Consider the following 12,991-nt stretch of genomic DNA (forward strand, 5'->3'; position numbering starts at 1 on the left):
CTTTTCCTCTAATTCTCTCCCAACAATTTAAACGTCTATAGAGACCTTTTTTTTTTGGCTAGTCTTTGGTACGCTCTGATCAATTTTGCTTGCTCCACTTCACCTAAGATTTCGGTTTTAGTTTCATGTTAATTTCCTCAAATCTCCTGGCAGGCTGCGCCGGTGTCTTGGCTAAGATTAGCAGTCTTGAATTTACTTACTCTGAGACTTGTTTTTTGTTTTTTATTTCAATCAGGAGCATGTTCTAAAAAATCATCGGACCCTCCCCTGCCCAGCTACCCGGGTTTCCTTAAGTTGCTGTCCCCACGCTGCTCTGTGCTCCGGGCTGGGCTGAAATGCCCTGGCGCTCTGCAGCGGCACAGCCACCTCCCCAGCGCAGAAGCCGAACCAGCGCCGCCTTACTCTTCCGGCGCCCAACCAGCTTGGACTTCCTGCGCGACCTTCCTTACCTGTTCACCTGCAGAAAGTGAAGGCAGGGCTCCTGCACCCACGTTCCCAGGCTGGTCTGGCCTCCTTTCCTTCCCGGGAGGCAATGACCTGCACACCTGGCCGCAGAGGACTGAGAAGAACTTAACAAAGGAGATCCCGGACCTGCGGGGCGTTAGGTTGGGAAACACCTTCCTTCAGCTGCCGGGCAGTGCAGGTCACGTGACTTTGTTGTGCGGTCAACAGGCCCCTTGTCAATCAACCAGCAAACTAGAAAGGCTTTTGTGTATTTTAAAACGTGATTGTTTTAGGGAACTCAAAGAGTCACCCTCACTAAATCTCCCAGAGCATGGTATGATTGATACTGTTAATGGATAAAAGGACAAGGAATTTCACAACTGTTAAAGATTATCTAAAGCTGTGTTTTCTTTTTTACAGAATGTGAAGAAATTCATCTGAACCACCAATGTCACTAATATCTCTTGTAACATCACAAGATTTTACTTGACATCGCCACCCTTTATAAAAGCTCCCAGACCACTTATCTGTATATTTATTGGGTCTGTTTTGAGGAGCAGGTGAGAACACATCTACTAGGCTCAAGCTTGGCTGCCCATCGCAGTCCTCTGGGGAGATTTTCTGTCTTGTTTCATTTTTTAAAAAGACTAATACCTGGGGGTTTTCCTCGTGGCTCAGTGGAGAGGAGTCCATCTGCCAAGGCAGGAGACATGGGTTTGCTCCCTGGTGAGGGAAGATCCCACGTTCCATGGAGTCTGTGCACCACAACTACTGAAGCTGTGCTCTAGCCTGGGAGCTGCAGCTACTGAAGCCTGCCTTGTGCCTACAGCTTGCACTCTGCAACAAGAGAAGCCACTACAAGAAGCCACCCCCGCTCATTCCAACTAGAGAAAAAGCCTGCACGCAGCAACAAGGACCCAGGGCAGCCAAATTAAAAAAAAAAAAAGAACAAAAACTAATACCTGGACCCTGCTCCAGGCCAATTGAAGTATAATCTCTAGAAGTGTGATTGGGACATATTTTCTTTTAAAACTTCCTTCAGGTTAGTCTAATGTGAAGCCAGGATTGAGAATCCCATTCTAGATCAATAATTGTGAAATTACGTTGAATTACCCAGTGAATGGGTCACTAAGCATCTTAGTGACATCTTGATTTAAGATTTTGAGAAACACGGCTCTAGTCCCCCACTATCAGAGATGTGACCACAAGCGGAATTTAGCTATTTAAATTTAAATTAGGATAAAAAATTCAGTACGAGTAGCCACATGTGTGGATTACAGACCATTTCTATTCCTGCAGAAGTGTCTAGTGGACAGCACTGTCCTGGACTGTCTGTCCTGGGGATCAGCCGTGACTTGTGCCCAGTCTATCCTCGTGAAGATTCCAGAATAGCAAGGGACAGAGCTATGAACACACAGGTTCGGAAAGAGGAAGTTCAAGGAAGGCGTCTCTGAGGAAGTGACTTTGCACTGAGACATTTCAACGGTTGGTAATGGTTGTGGAGTTACAATGAGAAAGCCTAAGGACAGTTCAAAGACAAAGGAAACCCTGGAAGGAAGTCTTGTTTTAAATATCAACCACATTTATAAGCTATCATTGTAATTAAGCAGATGGGAAGGTAAAGTGTCATCCCATTTAAAGAATTAAAGAAGCTAAGGCTTTTCACTTCAGGGAAAGAACAAATTTAACAGTTCAGAAAAACTGTGGAGAAACAAGTTCCCCTTTCCACATATCCATAGCCACAGATACACATATACAAACTGTCTCTCTTCCAAAAATGCAGAGCCTAAATATAACCTAGAATTGCTTCTTTTTGTGATTACAAAAGACCTCAGTGAATGATCACATGATTACGTCTTGCTCCAAATTCCCTGAGAAACTGAGACTCCCATTGTTGTGAATTCCCTAAAATCTGAATATGAGTTAGGGACTGAGTCAGGCTTGAGAGATATTATGGAATATCCCTCTCCAGGGCTTTTTATGTCAGGCTGCAGAGATATCTGAAACATGGACAATCCAAATGCTTTTTTCAAGTTGTTTCATGTGCATTAATGCCCGAGCATGAAGTTTTGTGTTGAAGGAGTCTTAGTAACCTCCAGAAGATGTGGCTTACCTTCACCTTCTGACCCTTTATTTTGGCAAAGTCATTCATTCTCTCTCAACTTCAGTTTTCTAGTATGTAAAATGCCAATAATAAGACCTGTGTACTTTGCCCTTGTGAAATAAAATTCATATTTTATGGCAAGACAGGAATTCCCAGATAGCTTAGGGGTAAGGAATCCATTCTCTTGCCGTTGCAGGAGACCATCACAGTCCTCTGGGGAGATTTTCTGTTTTGTTTCATTTTTTAAAAAGACTAACACCTGGGGGTTTTCCTCGTGGCTCAGTGGAGAGGAGTCCACCTGCCACCTGGATTCAATCCCTCGATCAGGAAGATCCCCTGGAGAAGGAAATGGCAACCCACTCCAGTATTCTTGCCTGGAAAATCCCATGGATTGAGGAACTTAGCAGGCTAAAGTCCATAAAGTCATAAAGAGTCGTACATGACTAAGTTGCCCACACATACACATACATGGGAAGACAAGAAAATTTTAAACATAAAATTTCTCCTCTGACCATTGACTGCTCCGCACTCTGCATTGTGGATGTGCATTTATGCATGGACCAGACCTCCCAAACCAGCAGGAACACTTCTGTTCAGTTCAGTTCAGTTCAGTTCAGTCACTCAGTTGTCTCCATCTCTTTGCAACCCCATGGTCTGCAGCACACCAGGCCCCCCTGTCCATCACCAACTCCTGGAGTTTACACAAACTCATGTCCATCAAGTCGGTGATGCCATCCAACCACCTCATCCTCTGTTGTCCACTTCTCTTCCCAACTTCAATCTTTCCCAGTATCAGGGTCTTTTCAAATGAGTCAGTTCTTCACATCAGGTGGCCAAAATATTGGAGTTTCAGCCTCAACATCAGTCCTTCCAATGAATATTCAGAACTGATTTCCTTTGGGATTGACTGGTTGGATCTCCTTGCAGTCCAAGGGACTCTCAAGAGTCTTCTCCAACACCACAGTTCAAAAGCATCGATTTTTCAGCACTCAGCTTTCTTCACAGTCCAACTCTCTCATCCATATATGGCTACTGGAAAAACCATAGCCTTGACTAGACAGACTTTTGTTGGCAAGGTAATGTATCTGCTTTTTAATAAGTTGTCTAACTTTTCTTCCAAGAAGCAAGTGTCTTTTAATTTCATGGCTGCAGTCACCATCTGCTGTGATTTTGGAGCCCCCCAAAATAAAGTCTCTCAATGTTTCCACTGTTTCCTCATCTATTTGCCATGAAGTGATGGGACCAGATGCCATGATCTTAGTTTTCTGAATGTTGAGCTTTAAGCCAGCTTTTTCACTCTCCTCTTTCACTTTCATCAGGAGGCTTTTTAGTTCCTCTTCACTTTCTGCCATAAGGGTGGTGTCATCTGCATATCTGAGGTGATTGATATTTCTCCTGGCAATCTTGATTCCAGCTTGTGCTTCATCCAGCCCAGCATTTCTCATGATGTGCTCTACATGTAAGTTAAATAAGCAGGGTGACAATATACGGCCTTGACGTACTCCTTTCCCGATTTGGAACCAGTCTGTTATTCCACGTCCATCTCTAACTGTTGCTTCCTGGCCTGCATAAAGATTTCTCAAGAGGCAGGTCAGGTGGTCTGGTATTCCCATCTCTTTCAGAATTTTCCACAGTTTGCGGTGATCCACACAGTCAAAAGCATTGGCATAGTCAATAAAGCAGAAGTAGATATTTTTCTGAAACTCTCTTGCTTTTTTGATGATCCAGCGAATGTTGGCAATTTGATCTCTGGTTCCTCTGCCTTTTCTAAATCCAGCTTGAACATCTGGAAGTTCACAGTTCATGTACTGCTGAAGCCTGGCTTGGAGAATTTTGAGCATTACTTTACTAGCGTGTTAGATGAGTGCAGTTGTGCGGTAGTTTGAGCATTCTTTGGAATACTTGCTCAATCATAAAGAGTAACATTCTTCCAGCATTGATAAGACAACTCCTTAAAAGATAACATTCTTCTCAATCTTGTAAAGGGTCATGTAATCTACTATGATGATGTTTAGTCTGGATTATATAAACTGTCAATAAGATGTCATTTGATATATAGCTCTTTGTCTCAAAAAACTTACATAACTGTGCCTTGACTTCTGAGATGCTCTTCCTGGTTATAATCCTCAAACTGGGCTCAAATAAAAATTTTCATTTCTTTCTTTGATTGACTGATTAATTGTCCATCAACACCCTTTTGTGTGGTCAAAATATATAATGGATATAAAATATTATTATTACGACTTTTGGTTTCTGCTCTGACATATGAAGATCTTGAAAATTGTCACTACTGCCACAATAAGAAAAAAGTTGAACCAACTGAAAATCAGTGATTTTTTTTTTACACCCACCAGAGAACTGAGGTCACTGGCCAAATCACCTGTCTGGAAATTGAAGCAGACAATCCCAGCTGACTAGGAGCAGAAGCCACTGTGGCCAGTCACGGATAGGGGCAGTAATCAGAGGACAGCTTGAGACCAAGTGTGAACTTGACTGAGAGTGGAAAACTCTGAGGCAGCAGGATTTAGGCTTAGGTCAACGCCCACACTTTCATGATTTTTACATTGAGGAGCTCTACCGGTTTTTCCTGTGAAGATAAGAGAGGAATTCCCTCTTGGGTCTGGCAAGGAGGTGGAGCAATAGCTTTGAAATGCACATAGAACTTCCTGTCCCTGAAACAAAGACTGCATGAACACTCAGTTGCTCAGCCATGTCCGACTCTTTGGGACCCCATGAACTGTAGCCCACCAGGCTCCTCTGTCCATGGGATTTCCCAGGCAAGAATACTGGTGTGGGTTGCCATTTCCTTCTCCAGGGAATCTTCCCCACCCAGGGATCCGAACCGGCATCCCTCACATCTCCTGCAGTGGCAGTTGGACTCTTTACCACTGAACCACTTGGGAGTTGAAACAAAGCTAGTCCTCAAGGGTCATTTCTGTATCAGAGCTCTATCTGACCTTGAGGGAGAATAATTAGGCAACTTCTGCTCCTTCAAGCCTGTCTCACGTGAGGAGAAAAAGAACTGCTGGTTCCCACTTGGATATTTGAAGATTTTGCAAGTTATCATGCCTGTCATCACAAGAAATCTGAACAACTATTCATAGCCCAGGGATTCCAGCTCGCTAAAAATGGAGATTTAATCAAAAGATTATAGAATGCATCCCCTTCCCAATTCCTGATGATCGTATTAAAAGTTTCCCATTACAGTAGCAGTGGATTATAACTGAGAGCTGCAGGACAGAGACACAGTTCAGGAAGAAGTTTCTAAGGAAACAGAAGAGCAGAGAAGACAAACAGCATTAAAGGAAAGTGAAACCTCTGCTCAGCAAATACTAAACACAGCTTAACTCGTGGCCATTTTGACATAAAAGGTCACGCTAAAGACTTGCTTATCTCAGTTCCTATTACCTGATACATTATGCCTGGCTTATAAAAAATTGCGACACATGCTGAAGGGTGAGCAGTCTGAAGAAATAGAGCAAGCATCAGAAGCAGACTTGAAATTGGTAGAGGTTTTGAAATTATCAGAGTGGGAACTTAAAATACTTACAATTAATATGCTAAGAGGCTTACTGGAGAAATTAGACAACATGTAGGTACAGATGTGCAACATATGCAGAGAAATAAAAACCTCCAAGGATCAAAAGAAAGTGCTAGAAAACAAAACACTGAAACAGAAATGAAGAACACTTTTCACAGCTGAGAAATAAACCATGAACTTGAATCTATGTCAATAGAAACATCTCAAACTTCAGTATAAAAACAGACTTTTTAAAAAAAGAACAATATTCAAGAACTATGAAAAACTACAAAAACGTGTAAGATATAGGTAATGTGAATACCAAACAGAAAAGAAAGGATACGAATATTTGAACTAATAGTGCCTGAAAATTTTCCAGAATTGATGGTAGATACCAAACCAGAGACTCATGAAGTTCAGAAAACACCAAATGGGATAAATACAAAATTATCTACACATCAGTATATCATATTCAAATTGCAGAATGTCAGACAAAGAAAAAAAATACTGCAAAAAGCTGGAGGAGAAAATTACCTTACCCATGGCAAAGCAAGAATAGAATTATATCAGATATCTCTCCGGAAAACAGGCAAATGAGTGGAGTGGAACATTTAGAGTGCTGAAAGAAAAATCCACCAATGCATGATTCTGAATCAAGTTAATTAATTATCCTTCAAAAGAGAAGAGGAAATAGACTTTCTCAGACCTAAAAAAAAAAAAAAAAAAAAAACGAGGTGGGAAATCTCTCACTACTATATCTGCCTTGGAAGAAATGTTAAAATAAGTTCTTCATAGATAAGAAAATGATATAGTCAGAAACTTTGACCTACATGAAGAAAGGTAGAACATGAAAAAAAAGACTAAACAAAGGTAAAAATAAGATTTTTATGTTTAATTGATTTAATAGATAACTTCAAAATAATAATAGCAACAATATATTTGATAGGGACAGAATAAAAGGACAAAGTAGGTGATTATATCGTTAATCCCACTAGGGGGTTGTAAGTAAAATATATATATATTATATATATATATATTATATATATATATATTATATATATATAGTATATATATATGACCCCTGTAAGTTAATGATCACTCAAGAAAACAAGTTTGCTAAACCACAAAGCCAACCATATTTGCTTAGCAATAAAATCATGCAGTAGAAGCATGAGACATTCCCCAAAACAACCAAGCAGTGGTGCCTGAGAACCGCACGCTGCCCAGTGTGCTCAGTAAGTTAATGATCTCTGTGACATGCTGTCTGCACACATACGAAACAACAATTTCTGCAACTAGCTTGAGCATGTAGGGACAAGGAAACTTCCTGCTCAACCTGGAGGAGAAACTGCCTACTCAAGAGAGACAGATAATGTCTTCCTCTCCCTCTCCACTTTTCCTTTGATTATAAAACTAGAGCCCAGTAGGTTCTCAGAGCATAGCATTTCTTGCCCACCTGCTTGTAAGCCTCACAAGCATCCAATTCTAATGCGTCACTTCTTATCTACCACTTTGCTCTCATTGAATTCTTTACACCGAGACCTAAAGGACTATGGTAACGAAGTTCTTTGGAGCACTCCTGAAATGACACTTAAAGATTTCACATTGGGTGATTATAGCTTATGGGTAAGAGAAATGAATGAGAGAGTATTGTAAGAGATAGGAAGGAGGAGCTGGAAATAGTTCATAATAAAGAAACTGCATTACCTGTGGAGAGGTATAGTGTTATTTGAAAATGGATTTAGATTAGTTATAATTGTACTGTATATTCAGGCAATTCTTGAAATAATTGTGCAGAAAGAATAATTAATATGCTAAGAGAGGAGAGAAAATGGAATCACATAAATCCTTAATTAAAACTAAAAAAAAAAAGCAGAAAGGGGGAGGGAAGAAAAAAGAAAACAAAGCACAAAAGCAATAAGTAGAAAAAAGTTTACGGTAGATTCAATCTACCTCTATCAATCACTTTAAATGTGAATTTTTTAAATACACCAACGAAAAAATAAAGACTGACAGAGTGAATAAAATATAGGACTCAGTTACATGTTGTTTATAAGAAACCAACTTTAATTATAAAGACACAGATGAAAAAGGATAAAGATACACCATGGTAACACTGAGCAGAGGAAAGTTGGATTAACCATTTTAATTTCTGACAAAACTGACTGCAGAACAAGGAAATTTTTAAGGATATATAATGATAAAGGGTCATCTCCCCAAGATGACATGACAATCCTGTGCCTGCATCTCACAGTACAGCATTGAAGTATATGAGGCAAAGCCAGATAAAACTGCAGGGACAAAGAGACTTAAATGCACTGTTATAGGTGGAGTCTTCAGCAACCCTCTATTGGTAGCTGACAGACTCAGCAGGCATAATATCAATGAGGATATAGTTGAATTGAATGCCACCATCATCATCTGGGTCTAACTGTCAGTTGTATATTTCACCCAATCTGAGGAGATGATGCATAAAACATGAACCTTATACAGAAAGTTCTTCAAGTGCATATAAAACATTAACCAGAATAGGCTACATTCTAGGCTGTACAGCACATCTCAACACATTTAAAAGAATGAGTATCACACAAAGTATTGAGAGAGTTAAAGCTTAAGGCCCTTTAAGGGGGAGGTGAACATTCTTGCTCATGCTTTCCTTAAGCCTTGTGCAACAAGGTATCTTGTCCGAGAACTGGCCTTTCTTTAGGTCTGGAACTAATGATCACACAACACAATGTATATGGAAATGCTTTTTATGTTAATGATTATCATTGTAACAGATCTTGCCTGGGAAACTCTTTCTGGATACTTGTACCCATGACTGCACAGCAATAGTATATCTCATCCAGAGACATTGCCCAATTTATCTCAGGATGTATGCCCTGGGAAAAGGTCTGGTGGAACCCTTACAACCTCGAGGTATTCTTTTTATCTATTATCAGCAGCTAGTTGAGAAGTATATAAGGTTGTGCTTAAACTAGTGAGGCAGGTACTCTCCTGCCCCCTTCTGATGACTATGTCAGAAGCTTTCTCTGTCCTGTCACTTTAAGTAAAATTTTGCACACAAAACTCTGAGTGATTGAGACCTGTCTTTGGTCCCGGAGTTAAATCTTCTCCTTCAGATACCATGAATCCAGCAGTACCATTCACCATAAGCTATCAGTATGCTCTCAGAGCACACAAAAAATTAAGTTACAAATAAGTGTGGAAAATACCCAACACATTTCCGAATAACTCATGGATCAAAGAAGTGCTCTCAAAATAAAATTTATTTCAAGCTAAATGAAAATACTGCTCATCAAGCTTATGGGATGCAGTGAAAGCAATATATATAGAGGAAAATTTATAGCACCTAATACATACATTAGAAAAGAAATATTGAAAATCAACAATCTAAGTTTCCATAAGAAGAAACTAGAAACGGAAGAGTAAAATAAGTGCAAAGTAAGAAGAAGAAAGAATAGAAATCAATGAAATTGAAAACAAGAAAACATTACAGAAAATAAAGCTAACAACTATTTATTTGAAAAGATAAATAAAATATATAAATCTCTAGCTTATGCTAACTAAAGAAAAAAAAAACAAATTACTGTCACTAGAAATGAAAGTGAGGACATTATTACTTATCCCAAGGATGTTAAAAGGGTAATAAAGAAATGTCATAAACAGTCCTATGGGCATACATTTGATAACCTAGATTAAATGGACCAATCCGTAAAAAGAAATAATTGCCAGAATTCAACTAAAAAGAAGCACACAATTTGCATAAGAAATGTTATGTAAAGAAACTGAATCAGTAATAACTTTTCAAAACAGAAAGCACCAAGCCCAGATAAGTTCAAAGGTGAATTCTACCAACATTTAAGGAAGAAATGTATACTTATTATCTATACTCTTTCTGAAAATAGAAACAGAAAAACACTTCCTAACTCATTCTACGAGACTCACTTCAGTTCAGTCGCTCAGTCGTGTCCGACTCTTTGCGACCCCATGGTCTGCAGCACGCCAGGCCTCCCTGTCCATCACCAACTCCCGGAGTTCACCCAAACCCATGTCCATTGAGTTGGTGATGCCATACAACCACCTCATCCTCTGTCATCCTCTTCTTCTCCCACCTTCAATCTTTCGCAGCATCAGGGTCTTTTCAAATGAGTCAGTTCTTCACATCACGTGGCCAAAGTATTGGAGTTGCAGCTTCAACATCAGTCCTTCCAATGAACACCCAGGACTGATCTCCTTCAGAATGGACTGGTTGGAACTCCTTGCAGTCCAAGGGACTCTCAAGAGTCTTCTCCAACACCACAGTTCAAAAGCATCAATTCTTCGGCACTCAGCTTTCTTCACCGTCCAACTCTCACATCCATACATGACCACAGGAAAAACCATAGCCTTGACTAGATGGACCTTTGATAGCAAAGTAATGTCTCTGCTTTTGATTATGCTGTCTAGGTTGATCATAATTTTCCTTCCAAGGAGCAAGCGTCTTTTAATTTCATGGCTGCAATCACCATCTGCAGTGATTTTGGAGCCCAGAAAAATAAAGTCTCTCACTGTTTCCCCATCTATTTGCCATGAAGTGATGGGACCGGATGCCATGATCTTAGATTTCTGAATGTTGAGCTTTAAGCCAACTTTTTCACTCTCCTCTTTCACTTTCATCAAGAGGCTCTTTAGTTCTTCTTCGCTTTCTGCCTTAAGGGTGATGTCATCTGCATATCTGAGGTTATTGATATTTCTTCTGGCAATGTTGATTCCAGCTTGTGCTTCCTCCAGCCCAGCATTTCTCATGATGTACTCTTCATATAAGTTTAAAAAGTGCTATGAGGCTAGCACTACCCTAATAATAAAACCAAGTAAAGACATCACAAGAAAAGTACAGACCAGTATCACTCGTGACTATATGTAAAAAGATCCACAGAAAAACATTAGCAAATAGAAGCCAACAATATTATAAAAAGAATTATACCCAATGTCCAAGTGAGACTTATTGCAGGTATGCAAGAATGATTTAATATTAAAAAACCAATTAATGTAATGCATCATATTAACAAACTAAAAAAATTTGCATGATCACATCAATAGATATAGGAGAACCATTTGATGAAATCCAATACCCATTCATAATGAAAATACTCAGTAAACCAGAAATTGAGGAAGGGGAAATTTCTCAGTTTGGTAAAGAACATCATTAAAAAGCTACAGTTATGATCATACTTCATAGTGAGAGACTAGAAGCTTTTCCACTGAGATCAGTAACAAGATAAGGATAGCTCCTCTCACAACTACTTTTTAATACTGTAATAGAAGTACTAGCTAAAACAATATGACAAGAAAAAAATAAAAGATACACAGATTGGGAAGGAAATAATACAACTGTCTTTGTTCATGAATGATTTGATTTTGAATGTAGGAAATCCCAAAGAATTACAAAAAGAACTCCCAGAACAAGTAAGCAATTATAGCAAGGTTCCCATATACAAAATTAGATTATATATGTCAATTGTTTTCTATATGCCAGCAACAGACAGTATAAGTTGAAGTTAAAAGTACTATACCATTTACATTATCATTTGAAAAAATACTAGTATAAATATAACAATATATATATATAAGCCCTATATGAGGAAAAGTATAAAATAATTTTGAACAAAATCGAAGAACTAAAGAAATGAAGAAATATTCCATGTTCATGGATAGAAAAAGTATTGTTGAGATGTCACTCTTCTCAAGTGGATCTGTAGATTATAAGCTAGCCAAATAAAAATCCTAAAAACTTATTCTGTGAATATTCATGAATTGATTCTAAAGTTTATACAGAAGGATGAAAGACCCAGAATTGCCAACACAGTACTGAAGACAGCAAGGAAAAATGCTAATACCAAATTTCAAGGCCTACTGGAAAGTACAATAATCAAGATACTGTGGTATTAGTGAAAGAAGAGACACACAGATCCATGGAACAGAATGGCAAGCCCCAAACAGACCCATATGTAGAGAGTCAATTGTTTTTTATAGAGAAGCCAGTAGAGAAAGAATAGTCCTTTCAAGAAATGGTGCTGGAACACCATGTGCAAAACTAAGTTAGCTGCAGACCTTATAATTTTTACAAAATTTTAAGACAAATCATATACCTAAATATAAAACTTAAAAACTTGTAAAAAATAGCATAGGAGAAAACCTAACTGACAGAAGTCTGATGATGAGCTTTTATATGCAATGCTAAAACCACAATGAATAAAAGAAACAATTAATTGAACTTATTAAAATTAAAAATAGTGCTCTGTGAAAGATGTTAAGAGAATGAAAAGATAACCCTAATATGGGAGGAAATATCTGTAAAATTCATGTCAGACAAAAGACTTGTATCCAAAAATATACAAAAAAACTCTTAAAATTCAATAGTAAGGAAGTCAGCAACACAATTTAAAAAGTGGACTCAAGAACTGAACAGATAGCTCATTAAAGATTTTAAAATAGCAAATAATTATATAAAATGATGCTTAGTATCATATGTTACTAGGAAGTTGAAAGTTAAAATATTTGAAAGTTACATCACACTTTTAAACCACTATACACCTACTGCTGCTGCTGCTGCTGCTAAGTCACTTCAGTTGTGTCTGACCTACTGTGCAACCCCATAGACGGCAGCCCACAAGGCTCCCCCATCCCTGGGATTCTCCAGGCAAGAACACTGGAGTGGGTTGCCATTGCCTTCTCTAATGCATGAAAGTGAGAAGTGCAAGTGAAGTCGCTTAGTCGTGTCTGACTCTTTGCGACCCCATGAACTGCAGCCTACCATGCTCCTCCACCCATGGGATTTTTCCAGGCAAGAGTACTGGGGTGGATTGCCATTGCCTTCTCTGATACACCTACTGCTGCTGCTAAGTCGCTTCAGTCGTGTCCGATCTGTGTGACCCCATAGA

Source organism: Budorcas taxicolor, chromosome 17 (assembly GCF_023091745.1).
Source record: "Budorcas taxicolor isolate Tak-1 chromosome 17, Takin1.1, whole genome shotgun sequence".
Lineage (NCBI taxonomy): Eukaryota > Metazoa > Chordata > Mammalia > Artiodactyla > Bovidae > Budorcas > Budorcas taxicolor.